General features: G+C 38.5%; 2 non-coding genes across 2 annotated transcripts; both read right to left on the bottom strand.

Moving 5' to 3' along the window:
- Positions 1-3,260: 3,260 nt before the first annotated feature.
- LOC120577783 (small nucleolar RNA R71) lies at positions 3,261-3,367 on the bottom strand. The gene has a single exon (XR_005643765.1). It is a non-coding gene; the product is annotated as a small nucleolar RNA R71 (small nucleolar RNA).
- Positions 3,368-9,103: 5,736 nt separating this feature from the next.
- Positions 9,104-9,210, bottom strand: LOC120577784 (small nucleolar RNA R71). The gene has a single exon (XR_005643766.1). It is a non-coding gene; the product is annotated as a small nucleolar RNA R71 (small nucleolar RNA).
- Between the last annotated feature and the right edge of the window lie 15,034 nt (positions 9,211-24,244).

A 24,244-nucleotide genomic window follows, 5' to 3' on the forward strand; every position in this document is an offset into this window, starting at 1 on the left:
TCAAATGTTCCGATACATGATGCAACATCTTCACCTCCAAGGTCCACCTTAAGGACTTCAATAAAATTGTGAGCTCTCCTCTTCCTTTACTCTTCTCTACTTCTCTTCTTTCTTCATCCTCTTCTTCTTTTTCTTCTTCTTCTTCTTCTTCTTTTGAATCATTGAGGACAATGCTTCTCCTAAGTGTGGGGGGAGCCTAATAAAGTGTCTTTAGTCGTAGTGTTTCCAAACTCCCTTGAACTTTATTCTTTTGTTTTGTTTTATTGTAAAAGGCATGGTTAAGTAGCTAATTTTTATTGAAAATATCATGACACAAAAATTTTCATTGTCTCCTCTTATTTTGTTGATTCTTGTACATGAAAGCAAACTCTTGTGTTTTAAGTCTTCTTGATATACCCACATATTGTTTTAAAGTGAATAAAATTCTCCAATGAGAAAAACACAAAGTTGCTTCCCTTGAGTAAATGTATGAATAGGTATTTTAAGGAAACGCGTTTTAATCTTAGTGGTGCATTAACCTTTAAAGATTCTCAAAATGCCAGTAGTATAAGTTAGTATAAGGGAGTTCATAAAAAGCCAAAAAGCCAAATAAATTCCAAGATCTCATCATTGAATCTAGATTGGGGAAGGAGGTAGGCCCTCCGACTTCCTACGTGAAGATGATTGTTATCTTGAGGAAAAACTTTAAAACGCATCATTGAATCTAGATTGGGGAAGGGGGTAGGCCCTCCGACTTCCTAGGTGAAAATGATGTTTTAAGGGATACCATTGAATCTAGATTGGGGAAGGGGGTAGGCCCTCCGACCTCCTACGTGAAGATGTTGTTCCTTAAATAAAGAACTTAAAATGTGCAAATGGCAAAGAACAAAGATTCTCAAATACTCCCATCTCTCTTATATGAATTATAGAAGGAATCTTTCTTGGTTGGTTTAGTGCTAAGATTAGACCATGTTTCCTCATAATGCCTATCTTATACAGGAGCAAGAAAAGGGTTGGACTTCACACACACACTCACTTGAAACTTGATCGTTGGGTTGAATAAAAATTACAAGAAATGCTTGAGTTTGTGATTAGTGTACATTTGGGATTTCAGCCCTTGAGGAGACATGTGCTTTAATTGAATTGTCATTTGATATAACTGTTGGTGCTACTATGTTTATGCCTTTTGCTTGAGGACAAGCAAAGATTCAAGTGTGGGGGAGTTTGATGAGTCATTTATATACTATTTTAATATGCTTTTTAGTTTAGTTTTATTTAGATTTTATATATTTTTATATTAGTATTATTTCCTTTTTAGGATAGTTTACTTTAAATTGCAATTTATTATATTTCAGGGAAGAATATTGGATGGATTGAGTCTTGGAGCAAAAGAAAGGGATTTGGAGCAGATTGGACACGAAAATATGAAGATTGGGAAACAAAATATGTCTCCCACAAGTCAGAAGCCTGGCACGGCCCGTGCTAGCCTTGGCACGGCCGTGCCACCCTCCATAAGACCTTTTGCTGCTTTTGCTTGGGCTCTAAGCTATTCTATTTTAGCGCACAATCTACCGTGGAATATTCTTGGATTATACTTGCTTAGATTTTAAGTCAATTGTGTACTATAAATAGAGTAGCTAGCCATCACAAATATTCATCTTTTCTTGGAATACAATATGTGATAATTGTCTTTCTAATAAAAGTTCATTTTACTTTATTGTTATTTACTTTTATGCTTTCTCTCTTCTTCCCCTTGTCTACGATGAACATTAGTGAGTAGACTTCTCTTGTATTGGGATTGTTGGATAAGTCTAATGACATAATCCTAATCAAACCAAGCTTTAAACCTTAATCTTATGTAACCCTAATTCCTTATCTAAATTCACCGCTTTAACATGGATCAACCATTATCAAACTGTGGAAACGAAAGTGGAGGGTTTGATAATTGTTTATCCATCATCTCAAATATCAATTCATAAAACGAAAGTGGAGCTTTGATATTCGAACAAGTGAATTTAGACAAGGATTGCAAAGTCAGCGAAATAGGCTTTGCAATCTTTGAGACATATAGTTTTGATCTTCAAGGGAACTAATAACAATCAAGTCAGCGAAATAGGCTTGGTTGTTAGAGGAACCAAAATCTAATAGTAATCAAGTCAGCGAAATAGGCTTGGTTGCTAGAGGAACAAAAGAGAAACTGTCTTGAGAAATTAGGTCTAACATAAAGTTATAAGTTTAATAGTTTGGTTTGAGAAGGACTTGTCGTTAGGATGAACCAATAACCCCAAGGCTTTTATCTTTTATTATTATTTTCTTTTAAATATATAAAAATACAACTTTCTACCTTATAAACCTTTAGTCTAATCATTATCTAAAGTTAATTGAATTCATAACTCCCTGTCGGAACGATACTCTTTTCATACTACTTCGGTAAGACCGTGCACTTGCGGTTTTATCCCATCAAGTTTTTGGCGCCGCTGCCGGGGAGTTATTGTAATTTGATTAACTTTTCAATAGTGTTTAGTCTTAAAAAAAAAAAAAAAAAAGTTATATAAGTAAATAAAATATATTTATATATAAAAAAAAATTATTTCTTTTTCTTATCTTTTTATTTTTTATATATTTATCTCTCTCTCTCTATATATATATATAAAAAACAAAAAACAAAAAAATATATATATATATATATTTATATATAAAATATATCTCTCTCTCTCTCTCTCCATAAATAAAAAAAAAACATATATATATATATTTTCTTTCCTTTTCTTATCTCTTTATTTTTTTATATATATATATAAAATATCTCTCCCTCCCTTTCTACTTATTTATTTTTTTTATTATTATTATTATTTTTTATTTTCTATCTTTAACCGTTTTGATTTCAGGCATGACTTAAAGAAGATAATAATGATATGGATGAGAAACGTGCTCTTAAAGAGTATGGAATCACATCTTCAGATGAGCCGTACGATGCTATTGTATACCCAACGGTTGAGGATATTAAATTTGAAATAAAGCCTGCACTTATTTACCTGGTGCAGCAAAATCAATTTTTCGGATCACCCACTGAGGATCCGAATTTTCATATTTCAACTTTTCTAAGACTCAGTGGAACTTTGAAGGCAAACCAAGAGGCCGTAAGGCTGCACCTCTTTCCTTTCTCTTTGAGGGATAGAGCTAGTGCTTGGTTTCATTCATTGAAAATTGGTTCTATAATTTCATGGGACCAAATGAGAAAGGCATTCCTTTCCCAATTCTTTCCCCATAGTAAAACTGCTCAATTAAGGAGTCAAATCACACAATTCACTCAAAAAGATGGTGAATCTCTTTACAATGCGTGGGAGAGTTTCAAAGAAATGCTTAGGCTTTGCCCCCATCATGGTTTTGAGAATTGGCTTATTATCCACACTTTTTATAATGGTCTTTTGTTTTCCACAAAAATGAATGTTGATGCAGCTGCAGGTGGAGCTTTGATGAATAAAACTTACACAGGAGCCTATGATTTGATCGAGAACATGACATACAACCACTATCAGTGGACAAGTGAGAGAGTTATCACTGAAGGTACTCCTCCACCCGCTAAAAAAGAGGCAGGTATGTGCCAAGTTTCTACCCTTGATCATCTATCTGCTAAGGTGGACACACTTCTTCAAAAATTTGATAAATTAACTGTAAGTGTCGTCACACCTGCTCTTGTTTCACCACCTTGTGAATTTTGTGGAATACTTGACCATACTGGTGTTGAATGCCAACTAGGTAGTGTTGCTAAAAGTCCCGAGCAAAATTTTTATACCTTTGGACAACAAACAACACCACCCGTTTATGCAAGCAACGAAAGAGTCCCTCAGAAATCCAGCTTGGAAATTTTACTAGAAAAACATGCTATGGAGCAATCCAAGCAATTTCAAGAACTTAAAAATCAAACTGGATCTTTGAATGACTCTTTTGTCAAGCTTACATCTAAAGTGGACTCCATTGCTACTCACACTAGAATGCTAGAAACTCAAATCTCTCAAGTAGCCCAAAAAGTAGCTACTTCATCTCAAACCCCCGAAGTCTTTCCAGGTCAAACTGAAGCCAACCCCAAAGACCTTATAAATGCTATTCAACTTAGGGACGGTAAGCAGTTAGAGGACCCCATTATGAAAACTAAGACAATTGAGGGTGAGATAGAGAGTGAAAAGCAACAAGGTGAGGAAGTCATAGGAGAGAGTGATAAGCCAATCGTTTCACCACCTTATAAACTCAAAATCCATGTCCCACAAAGGCTTGTTAAGCCTAACCTCATAGTGAATGAGAGTTTTTCCACCCCTTGTGTGATTGTTGAGAGTGAAACCATTGAAAAAGCTATGTGTAATTTGGGAGAGAATCTTAGGTTGATGCCACTATCCCTTTGGGAAAGATTGGGTATTGGGTAGAGAAACCTTCTAATCGTCAAGCTAATGACTCTAAAAGAGCGCTTCGTGGGAGGCAACCCACGGGTTTAATTGCTTTTATTTTGTTTGTTTTTTTGTTGTTTTAATTTATTTTGTAGGTATTTGTCCAAAAATGATGCGAAAAATGAAGAAAATTGAGCCTTGCATGTCCAGAAGCTTGGCACGGCCAGTGCCAGTGATGGCACCGCCGTGCCTGTAACCTAGCCATACTTCATCAACTTCCAGAGAGTTGGCACGGCCCGTGCCTGTACTGGCACGGCCGTGCCATGGTCCCAGACCCTCTTTTACCATTTTTTTTCACTTTTCTTCTTCTTCCTTCATTCTCAAACACAAACTACCCTCATCCTTCAAATTCCCTCTCTAAACCTCCATAACATCAACATTTAAACCTCCATATCTATCTCCATTCATCATTCCAAACATTTACCACCAATCAAAACCAACAATCATCCATTCAAACACCAAATTCTACACTATTTAACCCTAACCCAAAAACCAAAAAAAAATTCTTCACCAATCTCCATCATTAAACTCATCAACCTCACTTAAACCCCAACCCATCACTAAACCAACCTTTCCAAACCAAAACCTTACCAAACCATAACCTTCCCTAAAACCCAAACCAAGTTAACTAGGTCAATGACATAAAAAAGGCAAGGAGATTGAAAGCTCTAGAAGTGGTGCAAAGAAAGAGAAAGCAACATCCAAGAACCATGGCATCCATTTTAAAGATGACAAGCAAAGGAGTAGGTCTAAAGCTCTTATCTCTCAATCTATTTATGCTTGACGATACACTGATAATAATGCTATGGATAGACTAGGAAAGAGGTAGGGACTGATGAGGAATGATGAGCTATTTATGAGAAATGCTTTATAACCACCATGTTAACATTTGCTATTACTTGCTTGATTATCTTGTTTCAATTGATAAAAAGAAAACCGGATGATAAGGGTAATATAATGGTAGATGGAATCATCACTTTTATTGCTAAGAAGTTTGGGGTGAGTATGAATCAAGGGATCAAGAGGATAGATGAGAACTATTATCTAAACTTTTATACTACTTTGTCATTCCTTAAAACCCATGACCCTACTCACAATTACCAATATGCATGGAGAATCATTAGAGCTAATTGTTTGATTATTCTACCTAATTCGGACATTACTAATCCGGAGGTGGTGGAAAATTTGCTTTATGTTGGTACTAACCCACAGGTACAAAATGATGGTGATGATGGTGGTGATGAAGAGGAGGTAGGTGCAAACTTGCACCATTAACAAGAAGCCAGTGGAAACTATAATGATGAATGGTAGGCATTGATGCAAACCGAAGTTCAAAGAACATGCACCGAGCAACAAAGACAAGGTGTTGAAATGATCGGGCTAAGAAAAGATGTCCTAAGGGGCAATCAAATAAATGAATAAAACAATCAAATGTTCCGATACATGATGCAACATCTTCACCTCCAAGGTCCACCTTAAGGACTTCAATAAAATTGTGAGCTCTCCTCTTCCTTTACTCTTCTCTACTTCTCTTCTTTCTTCATCCTCTTCTTCTTTTTCTTCTTCTTCTTCTTCTTCTTTTGAATCATTGAGGACAATGCTTCTCCTAAGTGTGGGGGGAGCCTAATAAAGTGTCTTTAGTCGTAGTGTTTCCAAACTCCCTTGAACTTTATTCTTTTGTTTTGTTTTATTGTAAAAGGCATGGTTAAGTAGCTAATTTTTATTGAAAATATCATGACACAAAAATTTTCATTGTCTCCTCTTATTTTGTTGATTCTTGTACATGAAAGCAAACTCTTGTGTTTTAAGTCTTCTTGATATACCCACATATTGTTTTAAAGTGAATAAAATTCTCCAATGAGAAAAACACAAAGTTGCTTCCCTTGAGTAAATGTATGAATAGGTATTTTAAGGAAACGCGTTTTAATCTTAGTGGTGCATTAACCTTTAAAGATTCTCAAAATGCCAGTAGTATAAGTTAGTATAAGGGAGTTCATAAAAAGCCAAAAAGCCAAATAAATTCCAAGATCTCATCATTGAATCTAGATTGGGGAAGGAGGTAGGCCCTCCGACTTCCTACGTGAAGATGATTGTTATCTTGAGGAAAAACTTTAAAACGCATCATTGAATCTAGATTGGGGAAGGGGGTAGGCCCTCCGACTTCCTAGGTGAAAATGATGTTTTAAGGGATACCATTGAATCTAGATTGGGGAAGGGGGTAGGCCCTCCGACCTCCTACGTGAAGATGTTGTTCCTTAAATAAAGAACTTAAAATGTGCAAATGGCAAAGAACAAAGATTCTCAAATACTCCCATCTCTCTTATATGAATTATAGAAGGAATCTTTCTTGGTTGGTTTAGTGCTAAGATTAGACCATGTTTCCTCATAATGCCTATCTTATACAGGAGCAAGAAAAGGGTTGGACTTCACACACACACTCACTTGAAACTTGATCGTTGGGTTGAATAAAAATTACAAGAAATGCTTGAGTTTGTGATTAGTGTACATTTGGGATTTCAGCCCTTGAGGAGACATGTGCTTTAATTGAATTGTCATTTGATATAACTGTTGGTGCTACTATGTTTATGCCTTTTGCTTGAGGACAAGCAAAGATTCAAGTGTGGGGGAGTTTGATGAGTCATTTATATACTATTTTAATATGCTTTTTAGTTTAGTTTTATTTAGATTTTATATATTTTTATATTAGTATTATTTCCTTTTTAGGATAGTTTACTTTAAATTGCAATTTATTATATTTCAGGGAAGAATATTGGATGGATTGAGTCTTGGAGCAAAAGAAAGGGATTTGGAGCAGATTGGACACGAAAATATGAAGATTGGGAAACAAAATATGTCTCCCACAAGTCAGAAGCCTGGCACGGCCCGTGCTAGCCTTGGCACGGCCGTGCCACCCTCCATAAGACCTTTTGCTGCTTTTGCTTGGGCTCTAAGCTATTCTATTTTAGCGCACAATCTACCGTGGAATATTCTTGGATTATACTTGCTTAGATTTTAAGTCAATTGTGTACTATAAATAGAGTAGCTAGCCATCACAAATATTCATCTTTTCTTGGAATACAATATGTGATAATTGTCTTTCTAATAAAAGTTCATTTTACTTTATTGTTATTTACTTTTATGCTTTCTCTCTTCTTCCCCTTGTCTACGATGAACATTAGTGAGTAGACTTCTCTTGTATTGGGATTGTTGGATAAGTCTAATGACATAATCCTAATCAAACCAAGCTTTAAACCTTAATCTTATGTAACCCTAATTCCTTATCTAAATTCACCGCTTTAACATGGATCAACCATTATCAAACTGTGGAAACGAAAGTGGAGGGTTTGATAATTGTTTATCCATCATCTCAAATATCAATTCATAAAACGAAAGTGGAGCTTTGATATTCGAACAAGTGAATTTAGACAAGGATTGCAAAGTCAGCGAAATAGGCTTTGCAATCTTTGAGACATATAGTTTTGATCTTCAAGGGAACTAATAACAATCAAGTCAGCGAAATAGGCTTGGTTGTTAGAGGAACCAAAATCTAATAGTAATCAAGTCAGCGAAATAGGCTTGGTTGCTAGAGGAACAAAAGAGAAACTGTCTTGAGAAATTAGGTCTAACATAAAGTTATAAGTTTAATAGTTTGGTTTGAGAAGGACTTGTCGTTAGGATGAACCAATAACCCCAAGGCTTTTATCTTTTATTATTATTTTCTTTTAAATATATAAAAATACAACTTTCTACCTTATAAACCTTTAGTCTAATCATTATCTAAAGTTAATTGAATTCATAACTCCCTGTCGGAACGATACTCTTTTCATACTACTTCGGTAAGACCGTGCACTTGCGGTTTTATCCCATCAAGTTTTTGGCGCCGCTGCCGGGGAGTTATTGTAATTTGATTAACTTTTCAATAGTGTTTAGTCTTAAAAAAAAAAAAAAAAAAAGTTATATAAGTAAATAAAATATATTTATATATAAAAAAAATTATTTCTTTTCTTATCTTTTTATTTTTATATATTTATCTCTCTCTCTCTATATATATATATAAAAAACAAAAAACAAAAAATATATATATATATATTTATATATAAAATATATCTCTCTCTCTCTCTCTCCATAAATAAAAAAAAAACATATATATATATATTTTCTTTCCTTTTCTTATCTCTTTATTTTTTTATATATATATATAAAATATCTCTCCCTCCCTTTCTACTTATTTATTTTTTTTATTATTATTATTATTTTTTATTTTCTATCTTTAACCGTTTTGATTTCAGGCATGACTTAAAGAAGATAATAATGATATGGATGAGAAACGTGCTCTTAAAGAGTATGGAATCACATCTTCAGATGAGCCGTACGATGCTATTGTATACCCAACGGTTGAGGATATTAAATTTGAAATAAAGCCTGCACTTATTTACCTGGTGCAGCAAAATCAATTTTTCGGATCACCCACTGAGGATCCGAATTTTCATATTTCAACTTTTCTAAGACTCAGTGGAACTTTGAAGGCAAACCAAGAGGCCGTAAGGCTGCACCTCTTTCCTTTCTCTTTGAGGGATAGAGCTAGTGCTTGGTTTCATTCATTGAAAATTGGTTCTATAATTTCATGGGACCAAATGAGAAAGGCATTCCTTTCCCAATTCTTTCCCCATAGTAAAACTGCTCAATTAAGGAGTCAAATCACACAATTCACTCAAAAAGATGGTGAATCTCTTTACAATGCGTGGGAGAGTTTCAAAGAAATGCTTAGGCTTTGCCCCCATCATGGTTTTGAGAATTGGCTTATTATCCACACTTTTTATAATGGTCTTTTGTTTTCCACAAAAATGAATGTTGATGCAGCTGCAGGTGGAGCTTTGATGAATAAAACTTACACAGGAGCCTATGATTTGATCGAGAACATGACATACAACCACTATCAGTGGACAAGTGAGAGAGTTATCACTGAAGGTACTCCTCCACCCGCTAAAAAAGAGGCAGGTATGTGCCAAGTTTCTACCCTTGATCATCTATCTGCTAAGGTGGACACACTTCTTCAAAAATTTGATAAATTAACTGTAAGTGTCGTCACACCTGCTCTTGTTTCACCACCTTGTGAATTTTGTGGAATACTTGACCATACTGGTGTTGAATGCCAACTAGGTAGTGTTGCTAAAAGTCCCGAGCAAAATTTTTATACCTTTGGACAACAAACAACACCACCCGTTTATGCAAGCAACGAAAGAGTCCCTCAGAAATCCAGCTTGGAAATTTTACTAGAAAAACATGCTATGGAGCAATCCAAGCAATTTCAAGAACTTAAAAATCAAACTGGATCTTTGAATGACTCTATTGTCAAGCTTACATCTAAAGTGGACTCCATTGCTACTCACACTAGAATGCTAGAAACTCAAATCTCTCAAGTAGCCCAAAAAGTAGCTACTTCATCTCAAACCCCCGAAGTCTTTCCAGGTCAAACTGAAGCCAACCCCAAAGACCTTATAAATGCTATTCAACTTAGGGACGGTAAGCAGTTAGAGGACCCCATTATGAAAACTAAGACAATTGAGGGTGAGATAGAGAGTGAAAAGCAACAAGGTGAGGAAGTCATAGGAGAGAGTGATAAGCCAATCGTTTCACCACCTTATAAACTCAAAATCCATGTCCCACAAAGGCTTGTTAAGCCTAACCTCATAGGGAATGAGAGTTTTTCCACCCCTTGTGTGATTGTTGAGAGTGAAACCATTGAAAAAGCTATGTGTAATTTGGGAGAGAATCTTAGGTTGATGCCACTATCCCTTTGGGAAAGATTGGGTATTGGGTAGAGAAACCTTCTAATCGTCAAGCTAATGACTCTAAAAGAGCGCTTCGTGGGAGGCAACCCACGGGTTTAATTGCTTTTATTTTGTTTGTTTTTTTGTTGTTTTAATTTATTTTGTAGGTATTTGTCCAAAAATGATGCGAAAAATGAAGAAAATTGAGCCTTGCATGTCCAGAAGCTTGGCACGGCCAGTGCCAGTGATGGCACCGCCGTGCCTGTAACCTAGCCATACTTCATCAACTTCCAGAGAGTTGGCACGGCCCGTGCCTGTACTGGCACGGCCGTGCCATGGTCCCAGACCCTCTTTTACCATTTTTTTTCACTTTTCTTCTTCTTCCTTCATTCTCAAACACAAACTACCCTCATCCTTCAAATTCCCTCTCTAAACCTCCATAACATCAACATTTAAACCTCCATATCTATCTCCATTCATCATTCCAAACATTTACCACCAATCAAAACCAACAATCATCCATTCAAACACCAAATTCTACACTATTTAACCCTAACCCAAAAACCAAAAAAAAATTCTTCACCAATCTCCATCATTAAACTCATCAACCTCACTTAAACCCCAACCCATCACTAAACCAACCTTTCCAAACCAAAACCTTACCAAACCATAACCTTCCCTAAAACCCAAACCAAGTTAACTAGGTCAATGACATAAAAAAGGCAAGGAGATTGAAAGCTCTAGAAGTGGTGCAAAGAAAGAGAAAGCAACATCCAAGAACCATGGCATCCATTTTAAAGATGACAAGCAAAGGAGTAGGTCTAAAGCTCTTATCTCTCAATCTATTTATGCTTGACGATACACTGATAATAATGCTATGGATAGACTAGGAAAGAGGTAGGGACTGATGAGGAATGATGAGCTATTTATGAGAAATGCTTTATAACCACCATGTTAACATTTGCTATTACTTGCTTGATTATCTTGTTTCAATTGATAAAAAGAAAACCGGATGATAAGGGTAATATAATGGTAGATGGAATCATCACTTTTATTGCTAAGAAGTTTGGGGTGAGTATGAATCAAGGGATCAAGAGGATAGATGAGAACTATTATCTAAACTTTTATACTACTTTGTCATTCCTTAAAACCCATGACCCTACTCACAATTACCAATATGCATGGAGAATCATTAGAGCTAATTGTTTGATTATTCTACCTAATTCGGACATTACTAATCCGGAGGTGGTGGAAAATTTGCTTTATGTTGGTACTAACCCACAGGTACAAAATGATGGTGATGATGGTGGTGATGAAGAGGAGGTAGGTGCAAACTTGCACCATTAACAAGAAGCCAGTGGAAACTATAATGATGAATGGTAGGCATTGATGCAAACCGAAGTTCAAAGAACATGCACCGAGCAACAAAGACAAGGTGTTGAAATGATCGGGCTAAGAAAAGATGTCCTAAGGGGCAATCAAATAAATGAATAAAACAATCAAATGTTCCGATACATGATGCAACATCTTCACCTCCAAGGTCCACCTTAAGGACTTCAATAAAATTGTGAGCTCTCCTCTTCCTTTACTCTTCTCTACTTCTCTTCTTTCTTCATCCTCTTCTTCTTCTTCTTCTTCTTCTTCTTCTTCTTTTGAATCATTGAGGACAATGCTTCTCCTAAGTGTGGGGGGAGCCTAATAAAGTGTCTTTAGTCGTAGTGTTTCCAAACTCCCTTGAACTTTATTCTTTTGTTTTGTTTTATTGTAAAAGGCATGGTTAAGTAGCTAATTTTTATTGAAAATATCATGACACAAAAATTTTCATTGTCTCCTCTTATTTTGTTGATTCTTGTACATGAAAGCAAACTCTTGTGTTTTAAGTCTTCTTGATATACCCACATATTGTTTTAAAGTGAATAAAATTCTCCAATGAGAAAAACACAAAGTTGCTTCCCTTGAGTAAATGTATGAATAGGTATTTTAAGGAAACGCGTTTTAATCTTAGTGGTGCATTAACCTTTAAAGATTCTCAAAATGCCAGTAGTATAAGTTAGTATAAGGGAGTTCATAAAAAGCCAAAAAGCCAAATAAATTCCAAGATCTCATCATTGAATCTAGATTGGGGAAGGAGGTAGGCCCTCCGACTTCCTACGTGAAGATGATTGTTATCTTGAGGAAAAACTTTAAAACGCATCATTGAATCTAGATTGGGGAAGGGGGTAGGCCCTCCGACTTCCTAGGTGAAAATGATGTTTTAAGGGATACCATTGAATCTAGATTGGGGAAGGGGGTAGGCCCTCCGACCTCCTACGTGAAGATGTTGTTCCTTAAATAAAGAACTTAAAATGTGCAAATGGCAAAGAACAAAGATTCTCAAATACTCCCATCTCTCTTATATGAATTATAGAAGGAATCTTTCTTGGTTGGTTTAGTGCTAAGATTAGACCATGTTTCCTCATAATGCCTATCTTATACAGGAGCAAGAAAAGGGTTGGACTTCACACACACACTCACTTGAAACTTGATCGTTGGGTTGAATAAAAATTACAAGAAATGCTTGAGTTTGTGATTAGTGTACATTTGGGATTTCAGCCCTTGAGGAGACATGTGCTTTAATTGAATTGTCATTTGATATAACTGTTGGTGCTACTATGTTTATGCCTTTTGCTTGAGGACAAGCAAAGATTCAAGTGTGGGGGAGTTTGATGAGTCATTTATATACTATTTTAATATGCTTTTTAGTTTAGTTTTATTTAGATTTTATATATTTTTATATTAGTATTATTTCCTTTTTAGGATAGTTTACTTTAAATTGCAATTTATTATATTTCAGGGAAGAATATTGGATGGATTGAGTCTTGGAGCAAAAGAAAGGGATTTGGAGCAGATTGGACACGAAAATATGAAGATTGGGAAACAAAATATGTCTCCCACAAGTCAGAAGCCTGGCACGGCCCGTGCTAGCCTTGGCACGGCCGTGCCACCCTCCATAAGACCTTTTGCTGCTTTTGCTTGGGCTCTAAGCTATTCTATTTTAGCGCACAATCTACCGTGGAATATTCTTGGATTATACTTGCTTAGATTTTAAGTCAATTGTGTACTATAAATAGAGTAGCTAGCCATCACAAATATTCATCTTTTCTTGGAATACAATATGTGACAATTGTCTTTCTAATAAAAGTTCATTTTACTTTATTGTTATTTACTTTTATGCTTTCTCTCTTCTTCCCCTTGTCTACGATGAACATTAGTGAGTAGACTTCTCTTGTATTGGGATTGTTGGATAAGTCTAATGACATAATCCTAATCAAACCAAGCTTTAAACCTTAATCTTATGTAACCCTAATTCCTTATCTAAATTCACCGCTTTAACATGGATCAACCATTATCAAACTGTGGAAACGAAAGTGGAGGGTTTGATAATTGTTTATCCATCATCTCAAATATCAATTCATAAAACGAAAGTGGAGCTTCGATATTCGAACAAGTGAATTTAGACAAGGATTGCAAAGTCAGCGAAATAGGCTTTGCAATCTTTGAGACATATAGTTTCGATCTTCAAGGGAACTAATAACAATCAAGTCAGCGAAATAGGCTTGGTTGTTAGAGGAACCAAAATCTAATAGTAATCAAGTCAGCGAAATAGGCTTGGTTGCTAGAGGAACAAAAGAGAAACTGTCTTGAGAAATTAGGTCTAACATAAAGTTATAAGTTTAATAGTTTGGTTTGAGAAGGACTTGTCGTTAGGATGAACCAATAACCCCAAGGCTTTTATCTTTTATTATTATTTTCTTTTAAATATATAAAAATACAACTTTCTACCTTATAAACCTTTAGTCTAATCATTATCTAAAGTTAATTGAATTCATAACTCCCTGTCGGAACGATACTCTTTTCATACTACTTCGGTAAGACCGTGCACTTGCGGTTTTATCCCATCACTGCTCTGCTTCGTGTTCATCAACACATCTTAACAATACCATGTCGTAGTTTCTCTTGTACAAAATGTCCCCATCTAATAAGAACCTACTAGCCAATCTTCTCAGAGTCTTCTTGTCTTTGTTGGAAGCACCCGGTGGATACTCACGGCTTAGCAAGAACTGCTTGATGTCGTAATACTAGGGTTTATTGTCAACCACATTTTCGTCAGCCCGACTGATCATATCTTCAATAGTAAACACATGAGAAGGTCTTTCTAGGCGTTGCACTTTGATTATTGGCACATCATTCCAATGGTTTACTCGAAACATAGAGGATAGAGTAGCGAGAGCATCAGCCATTTGATTCTCATCCCGAGGGATATGGTGCAATTCGACCTTTGTAAAATATGTCAGCAAACGTCTCGCGTAATCACGTTAAGGAATCAGCTTGGCATGGTGGGTCTCCCATTCACCCTTTATCTGGTTGATGACAAGTGCAGAATCTCCATAGATGTCGAGGTGTTTGATTCTCATGTCAATTGCTTCCTCGATCCCAAAGATACATGCTTCCTACTCAGCCATATTGTTTGTACATTCGAACAGGATCCGGGCGGTAAAAGGAATATGATGCCCCTGCGGAGATACAATGACTGCCCCGATTCCTTTACCATAAGCATTCACAGCACCATCAAAGACTAATCCCCACTTGCTATTGGGATTTGGACCTTCACCAATCAACGGTTCATCGCAATCTTTTGATTTCAAATACATGATCTCTTCATTGGGGAAATCGAACTTAGTCGGCTGATACTCATCGAGCGGTTGATAGGCAAGGTGATCAGCAAGGATGCTACCTTTGATTGCCTTTTGAATTTTGAACACAATATCATATTCAGACAAGAGCATCTGCCAGCGTGCAATCTTCCCAGTAACAGCAGCTTTCTCAAAGATATACTTTATCGGATCCATTCTGGATATCAACCAAGTTGTATGATTCACCAAATAATGACGCAGGTGTTTGGCGGCCCAGGCCAGAGCACAACAAGTCTTTTCAAGCATCGTATACCGAGTTTCACAGTCGGTGAACTTCTTGCTCAGATAGTAGATAGCATGTTCTTTCTTTCCAGTCTCATCTTGTTGACCAAGTACGCATCCCACAGATTCATTAAACACTGACAAATACATAATCAAAGGCCTTCCTTCCACGGGTGGGACAAGGATAGGTGGTTCCAGCAGGTAATTCTTGATGCTATCAAAAGATCCTTGGCATTCATCGTTCCATACAATAGGCTGATTCTTCCTGAGTAGCTTGAAGAACGGCCCGCAGGTTGCGGTCATATGAGATATGAATCGGGAGATGTAATTCAATCGCCCGAGGAAACCTCTGACTTGTTTCTCGGTCAGTGGAGCTGGCATTTCTCGGATGGCCCGGACTTTATCAGGGTCGACTTCAATGCCCTTTTGGCTGACAATGAAGCCTAGTAACTTTCTAGATCTGACGCCGAACGTACATTTGTTAGGGTTCAATCGAAGCTTGTACTTTTTCAACCTTTCGAACATTTTTGTCAAGTATTCGACATGTTGCTCCTCATCTTTTGACTTCACAATCATATCGTCCACATATATTTCGACTTCTTTGTGAATCATGTCATGAAACAGAGTAGTCATTCCTCTTTGGTAGGTAGCACCAGCATTTATTAGGCCGAACGGCATCACTTTGTAGCAGAAAGTACCCATGGGGTGATAAAAGACGTCTTTTCTCTATCTTCAGGGGACATTTTGATCTGATTGTAACCGGAGAAGCCATCCATGAAGGAGAACACCTTGGACTGAGCAGTATTGTCAACAATCACATCAATATGAGGTAATGGGAAGTTGTCTTTTGGACTGGCTTTGTTCAGGTCTCTGAAGTCAACACACATCCGGACTTTTCCATCCTTTTTTGGCACAGGTACAATATTGGCAATCCATTCAGGATACTCGACTGTCATGAGAAACCCGCATCAATCTACTTTTGAACCTCACTCTTAATCTTGAGAGCCATATCTGGATGAGTCCTTCTCAATTTCTGCCTGACGGGAGGACATTCAGGCTTCGTTGGGATCCGATGTTCCACAATCTTAGGATCTAGACCTGGCATATCTTCGTACGACCATGCAAAAATATTCGGGTATTCTTGGAGGAGCTGGATGATCTTCTTTTTAACCCCTTCCTCTAGAGCAGCACCGACCTTGATCTCTCGCTTGTTCTCCTCGGTACCTAGGTTGATAAACTCAATCTCTTCCTAGTGAGGCTGAATGGCTTTCTTTTCTTGCTCGAGCAGTCGAGTGATCTCATATGGTATGTCATCATCTTTCTCATCCTCGGCTTCATACACCGGGAATTCAAAATTCGGAGGAAACGTAGGGTTACTGTGTCCAACGGGTTTAACATGGCTTAATCTGCGTAAAATGGTTGGACGATTTTAGAAAGAGGTTTTTTATGCAGATTTTTGAAATTAATAAGAAAATACAGATGTTTTGGTTTTTTCTGGCATTACCATTATTTCCAAGGAAAAAGCACTAAAAATAAAAGTCGTGAAAGAAACGACGATTTTTATTAATAACGGCGATGCCGAAACAAACATGCCCTTACAGAAAATATCACTTTCGCTTTGGGCAGAGCGAGAGGATTGTTATTTTGAAAAACAAAACACTTAAGCAACAAGACACATTACTCGAAAACATGCATGATTGAAGGAATGTCGATGGCATCCCAATCTCTCGCAATGCCTCCTGGTATAACAAACACAGGCCTAGGGCCAAATCCAGTCGCCTCTTCAGTAATTGCATTGAGAAACCTAGCACTATGGAAAGTTCCTGTGGAGGCACCTGAAGTTGGGGAAAACCCGAGACCTTCTTTGTGCTTATTCTCGCGGAGTTGTATTAACTTGCCCCAGCCAGCAGCCTGTCCTTCCTGAACAGCCTTCTGAGCGTCTTTTAAAGAAGCCATAGCAGTCCCAGTCTTCTTAGGCTCTGTACCTTCAATAGTCAAACCTTGAAAGGCAGTTCCTTCAGCAAATCCAGCTTCAATGCAAGAGAAAGATGACAGCTGGCTAACCAAATATGCCTCTTTTCCATGGACTGTAACAAGCTTTCCATTCTTTACAAACTTCAATTTCTGATGCAGGGTAGAGGTTACTGCGCCAGCATCGTGTATCCATGGTCTTCCCAGGAGACAGCTATAAGAAGCATTGATGTCCATGACCTGGAATATGATCAGAAAGGTTTCAGGACCGATAGTCATTGGCAGATCTATCTCCCCAAGAACATTCTTACGGGATCCGTCAAAGGCTTTTACCAGAAAAGTACTTCTCCTCAAAAGAGTCTTCCGATAGCTCAACTGATCCAGAGTCGATTTAGGCATCACATTCAGGGATGAGCCGGTGTCCACCAACACGTTTGCTAGCATGTCGGATATGCAATTCCCAGAGATATGTAAAGCCAGTTTGTGATATTTTCCTACTTCAGGCAGCTCCTCCTCACTGAACCACAGGTTATTGCAAGCAGTAATATTTCCAACTATGCTGCCGAAGCGATCCACGGTGACCTCATGATCAACATAGGCTTGTTCCAACACTTTTAACAGAGTATTCCTATGGGCTTCGGAACTCAGGAGTAGTGACAGGACAGATATCTTTGATGCGGTTTGCAGCAGCTGATCCACAATCTTGTAGTCACTTCTCTTGATTAACCTCAAGATCTCATCCAGATTGGACTCCTCTATAGACTGGCTTGGTAGGCTCGCATCCTTAGTAACAGGAGAAACATCGGTCAAAGTTGCTTTGTCAATGGGTGGGGTGGTAGGTGTAGCTGTTTTCTTTTGGAACAACGGTGGACGGACCCTTCCGCTTCTCAGCGCTGCTGTAGTTCCTTCGGCGATGTTGCTCACCATGGCCAAGGATGCCAGAGGCACTTCTACTCCGTTCTCAATCATGGTAGCATTGTACTTGTAAGGGATAGCCTTTTCTGAAGTATAAGGTACTGGTCCGGGCAGCCTTATCACTAGAGGCTCAACATTCTCTTTCGAAGGCATGCTCTTGACGGGCGGATCAAGAAAGACTGGCACAATCACACAGACATCGCTGACAGTCAAATAATTTTCGTTCATCAAGCTCTGGATGTCATTTCGAACAACGTGGCAACCTAAAGGATTACGGAAGCATTCCGGGCAACTGGCATGATCATGGTCAAACAAAGAGGCTTGGCATAGCTTGATGTGTAGTGGCACCAGAGGAGTTGCAACATTACGAACATTAAGTCTGGGAGCTTCCTCATATACCTCAATCATGTTCATAGCAGCGTGATTCGGAAGAGGATTGTCGAGGACATGAGGGACATTATTCTCAAAGGTCAACTTTCCCTGATCAATGAGCTTTTTCACAATGTACTTGAAAGCATAGCATCCTTCAACATCATGACCCAGAGCACCTTGATGGAAATCACACTTGAGGTCGGAACGGAACCTAGGAGGCAACGGATCAGGTAGAGGCTTGCCCTGTCTGGTTGTGCAGTGCCCTCTGAGAAGTTGAGTCGGGAGTAACTCTGCATATAGCATTGGTATCGGAGGAAAGGTAGGTCTAGCTTGTTGCTGCTGTTGCTGTTGAGCTGGTGGCTGTTGTTGCATTTGCTGAACGACGGCATTAACGGGTACCTGAGGTTGACCCGACGGCAAAGGATACTGATGATAGAATGGTGGAAAGAAGGGATGCTGAGAGTATTGCGTATACGGGTACGGCGGAGGTAACTGGGCACATTAATAGGGGCAACAGTAGCCATGGATTGACCAGCTCCGGCAGATACCATCCCTACTTCTGTTTCTTTCTTCTTATGATGACCGTTACCGTACCTCTTTGATGCATTTACGGAGGATTCAACTTTCTCGAATACAATAATGCCTTATCTGACAGCTTCTTCTAGACGAGTCCCCATGGTGACCATCTCAGAGAAGTTATTTGGAGCAGCAATGATCATTCTTTCGACATAATCCTTTTTCAAAGTCTTCAGGAATGTCTGAGTCATCTCTTCTTCATCAAGAGCGGGAGTGATGCGGGCAGCTTCCCCCCTCCATCTCTGTGCATACTCGCGGAAGCTTTCATCTTTCTTTTGGGAGAGGGATCTGAGAAATTCCCTGTTTGGTTTCAACCTGGTATTAAACCCAAAGTGGCTTTTGGAAGCAGCGGCTAATTCATCAAAGGTATGAACGTCATCTTTGCTCAAGCTAGTATACCATTCTGCAGCGTCTTCCATTAAGCTATCTTGGAAGCAGTGAATCATGAGCGAATCATTGTCTGAGTAGTTACCCATCTTTCGGACATACTTGATAATGTGGTTCTGGGGACAAGTCAGCCCATTGTATCGGTCGAACTCTAGGACCTTGAACTTCTTGGGGACGTCCACCTTTGGTACCAAGCAAAGATCATGAGTGTTAACAATATCACTACTTCCCCGGTTAGCTTTGATTTCACGACGGAGTTCTTTAGCAAGTTCCTCCATCCTTTCTTCCATGGTTCTAATCACGGGGATGCTTCCGTGATGCGCGTTGATGTTAACACCTTGAGATATGGCATGCATAATGGGCTTAGTGACAGTGGCCGTTGCTTGAGTCAAAGTAGTATTGACAGAGGCCAAGTTCGCCCCAAGAATCGGGCCACTGTTAGCGGTACCAGAAGTGCCTGCTGCAGTACTAGGAGTGAAAAACGGTGGAAGTCCATAAGGAAACCCAGTTGGCATAGCGAAGCGAGCGTCAGTAGATGCAGTTGGGATCACACTTGTAGCTATAGGGATAGCTTTGGCTACAGGGATAGCTGTGGCTGATTGTTCTTGGGCGGCTAGCAGAGCAGTCATGGTGTCGTTGGCCTTGGCCAATTCCTCCCTCAGAGAAGGTAACTCGGTACGGAGCTGAGCATTTTCTTCTTCCATAGCTACCAAATTCTTCTTTCTGTATGATCTAGTCCGATGGATTCTGTCAGGTTCGTAGACTTTCCGAGCACGAGCCACCTTTCAAACTGTGGCAGAAGAACCAGGAGGCAGTGAGCACTTGGAAACCTTTTGTGACTGATGAATGATGCATATGATGCATGATATGTACAAATGCAAATGCAAAAAGCTTTTTTTTTTTGTCATCGAAGGGTTTTTCAGACAAATTAGGAACTTTGTAAACAATATTAAACAAGCAAAGCAAAACGAAGTTTTTACAAGGTGAATCCCTTTGAAGTACTAAGCCAAGGGAAGACTTTAAAATTTTAGCAATACAGGCAAATAAAACTCTCAAGCATAGGAAGTGGTGGGATGATCCTCGGACTCTGAATCTGAACCGCAGTATCTAGCGTAGAAATCACGTCGTCCTCTAGCTCTCTTGGAGTCCCGCATAAGCAACTCATCTTTTTCTTCAAGTTCCCTTCGGACCTTAGCCAACTCTTTCTTCAACATTAGGTTTTCATGAGTTTTTTGCTCATCCTTACCATCCAAAGTCATGATTAGATTCTCAGCTTCATTGTATCGGACTTTCCACATCTGCTTCTCACGACTCTCCATGGCTAGATGCTCCTGATACATCTCCTGAGTTGTGGGGGGTAGAGGTAAAGGTATAGATGGAGCAGATGCAGACACATGTCTCATAGCAGGGTAGGCATACCAATCTCTTCAGCTTAATCTATTACCCACTGAGTATAGGCCTCATGAGCAATACCGGATCTCACACCCAAATGTTTCACATTCTTCCTACGAACTTTGGACCAAGCGTCTATGAAAGCCTCCCTTTGTCCGGTGGGGGCATTCGAATAGTAGAAGAATTCTGGAGATGTAGCAAGATTAATGGGCTTTGCCTTCATTGGGAACCCAAATTGTCTCATAGCAAGTTCAAGATTGTAGTTGATTCCCCCACGGGTACCAAGAAGAGGTACATTGAGAAAATCCCCACAACCGGTAATGATTTCCTTAACCTGAGCGGCGGGAGTGAGCCAGACCACCTCATTAGGAGTGAGGGCCATAATCCGTTGTGAGTAAGACCAATTCTCCGAGTTGTCATGGAAAGAACTCGGAAGGTGAGAAATAAACCACCTATATAGGAGAGGTACGCAGCAAAGGATGTACCCACGACCTTTGAGAGTTCGATCATGGATAGCGTGGTATGTGTCAGCTAGCAAGGTAGGAACCAGATTCTTGGAATGGAAGATCTCAATAGCATTCATATCCACAAAGTTGTCGAGATTCGAAAAGAGAATGAGCCCATAGATAAGTAATGCAAGAATAGCCTCGAGTGTGTCTTGACAAGTGGTTTTGAGATTAGCCCGCTCAAGTAGATACTTTGAGGTGAACCCTCAGATGTGAGACTTGGTAGTAAGATGATTGGAGACATCGAAAGTCTTGAGATAGAGGTCTTTAGCAATAACCAAAGGAGTAAGAGAAGTCCCGGGACCGGTGAAAGGCGTTTTCTCAGCTATAGGTGAATCTAACAAGTAGGAATAAGCCTCAAGAGTAGGGACTAACTGGAAATCCGGGAGAGTGAAGCAACGGAAGCTCGGGTCATAGAATTGCACTAGAGTGTGCACTAGCTTCTCTTCAACATTGGTCCGGAGAATAGTAAGCAAACCACCATATCGGAGTCGGAAACCTGTTTGATTCATAACCTTGAGTGCCAATTCTCTCAAACTAACCAAATCAACCTCCTTGAACTTGTAGGAATTAGTCTTCTTCATACCTGTAATGTTTACAAAGTTTTTAATTTGCCTAATCCTTCGATGAATGCATGAAAAAAATTATGCATGAATGCGTGTATGCATGATTTTTTTTTTTTCAATTATGGGGAAAACAAGGTGGGTTGAGATTCATGGTCAAGGAGCCACGGGTGGACACGGTGTCCGGTAAAACTAAGGCTTAGGATAATAGTAACCAAGGTTCTAATTAAGTTCCCAAACTGCAACCTCTCCTACGTATATCATGGTATCACGGGACAACGTCCGTTCCATGTTTATTCGCAAGAAGGTCTAGTTTGAGTGTAGTATCGCGTGACGACTAAAACTTGAGACAACACTCAATTTAGCCACCGCACTACATCCTAAAAAAGGCCAGGGATGGGTTTGGTAACTACGGTCCATAGCATCGTCGAACAATTGAAAGCAAAGTGCCTAAGCATGACAACACACGCCGACAACATCGCCTCCAAAATGCCTCAGCTATGTGAGATTGATCGCATAACCCAATACACGAGGCAACCCTCAGATCGAATTGTCGATTATATCTCTACCTATTCATAAGTTCACTCAGCCCGGGTATAGGACTTTGATATTCTCACCCCACACGTTAAATGAAAATAAACAAGTATTCACATATATAAGCAATAAAACAAAGCGTAAACATAAACTACGGAAAACTAGGTGTGACCCGCTTAAATAAAATCCCCAGTGAAGTCGCCATTTCTGTTATCACGATTTTGGGGTATCAAGTCATTAATTAGGCTTGAACCTTTCAATCTTTGATATTCTCTATTTTTTCTTGGGAAGGGCAAAATTGAGAAAACCCTTAGAAATTCTAAGTTCGGGGGTCGTTTTCGTTACGGGAAGGTGTTAGGCACCCGCAATGACTATAGTACTCTATAGGAACCGTTTTCCTAGTTTTATGTCTACGCTTTATTTTTAATGCTATTTATTAAAAAAGGAAATTGTTTATGTTAAGAATGGGGGGAGGAGTGTTTGGATTTTTATTTTATTGGACTTGGAGAGGTTTTGACCTCTTGCCTACATACCCTTTTAAGGGATCAAAATTCCATGTAGTTCTCTTTTACAAGTGTTTTTGTGTGCTTCAATTGATTTTAAGTTTTGGAAAATGGTTTTGAAGAAGAGAAAGAGGTCGTAAAGGCATGAGAGGAGAAAATGGTGAATGGTTGGTTCAATTATTATTAAAAAATGTCTAAGTTGGAATTAGAGTTCATTTGAGTTTTTCTTAAGAAAATAAAGGGAAAATTCAATGGAGTTTTGACTCCAAGGTTTATTAGGAAAAAAATTTCAAGTGATGGGATTTACTTATTTTGGAAAATTGATATTTTTCTAAGTATCGCGTTTCCTAAGCATACATCTAAAGCGGTAAATCAACATACAACGTGTGTGCGTGTCGGTGCTTGTGTCGGTGTACATCATTAGAGTCCATTGTCGTTACATTGGCCCTAGTTTACATTCTATGGTCTTGCAAGAAATTAAAAAGGAAATTGAAACTACCAAAATTTACATGCCAATTTTAACATAGAAATGAATGGTAAAATACCTAAACTATAAGAAATGGAGATGAAATGATAGAATGCTTATGAGGTGAATGAAACAAGAAATAAAATGTTAGTAAAATAAGGTGTAAAATGGTAAGAAAAGTAAGCAAAGAATTACGAGGCGAAACGGTAAAAAATGACAACAATAACCAAAACATGAAAAGAAATACAATACTTGCAACACAAGAAACTAACAAATCACATCAAAAACAGTAAAGTAATTACACAAACAGTAGCATATTCAACACAAAATTGCATATCAATCATCCATGTCATATATCAAAATATTATGAACAAAAATGTGGTAAAAATTGCACAAAATTCCACTAAAAAAAAAAACTATCAAAAAAATACACATATATTTCTATCAATTTTTGACATGTAAAAACATCACAAAAATATTAAAAATACATCAAGAAACATATAGGAATTTTTTAGGAATTTTTTGCAAGAAAATTGGACAAGCAGGGGGTTCAGATAGCAAGACAGCAAGGTGCAAATAGCAAGAAATTGACAAGAAACAAAAGGATTGCGCAAAAGGAGGCCCAAGCCCAAAACCTAAGGCCTGGATACAGAGGGAGCGTTGGATTGATCCAGGGGGAAAAACCCTAGATCCAACGCTCAGGATTGCAAGGGATTGGACCGGTCTTGAACCGGTCCGGTCTAGGGGTCTATAAAAGCATGCTAACACCGGTTTAATCATTCTTCTATGTTCTTTCTCTCTCTTCTCTCATCCTAGTGAGAGAAGCTCTCGCCTCTCTCTTCCTTTCCTCCGCCGGCTTCTGGATTGAGCGGCCGGAGATGATGAAGTTCGGCCGGAATCTTCATAGATCCG

Source organism: Medicago truncatula, chromosome 8, assembly GCF_003473485.1.
Source record: "Medicago truncatula cultivar Jemalong A17 chromosome 8, MtrunA17r5.0-ANR, whole genome shotgun sequence".
NCBI lineage: Eukaryota > Viridiplantae > Streptophyta > Magnoliopsida > Fabales > Fabaceae > Medicago > Medicago truncatula.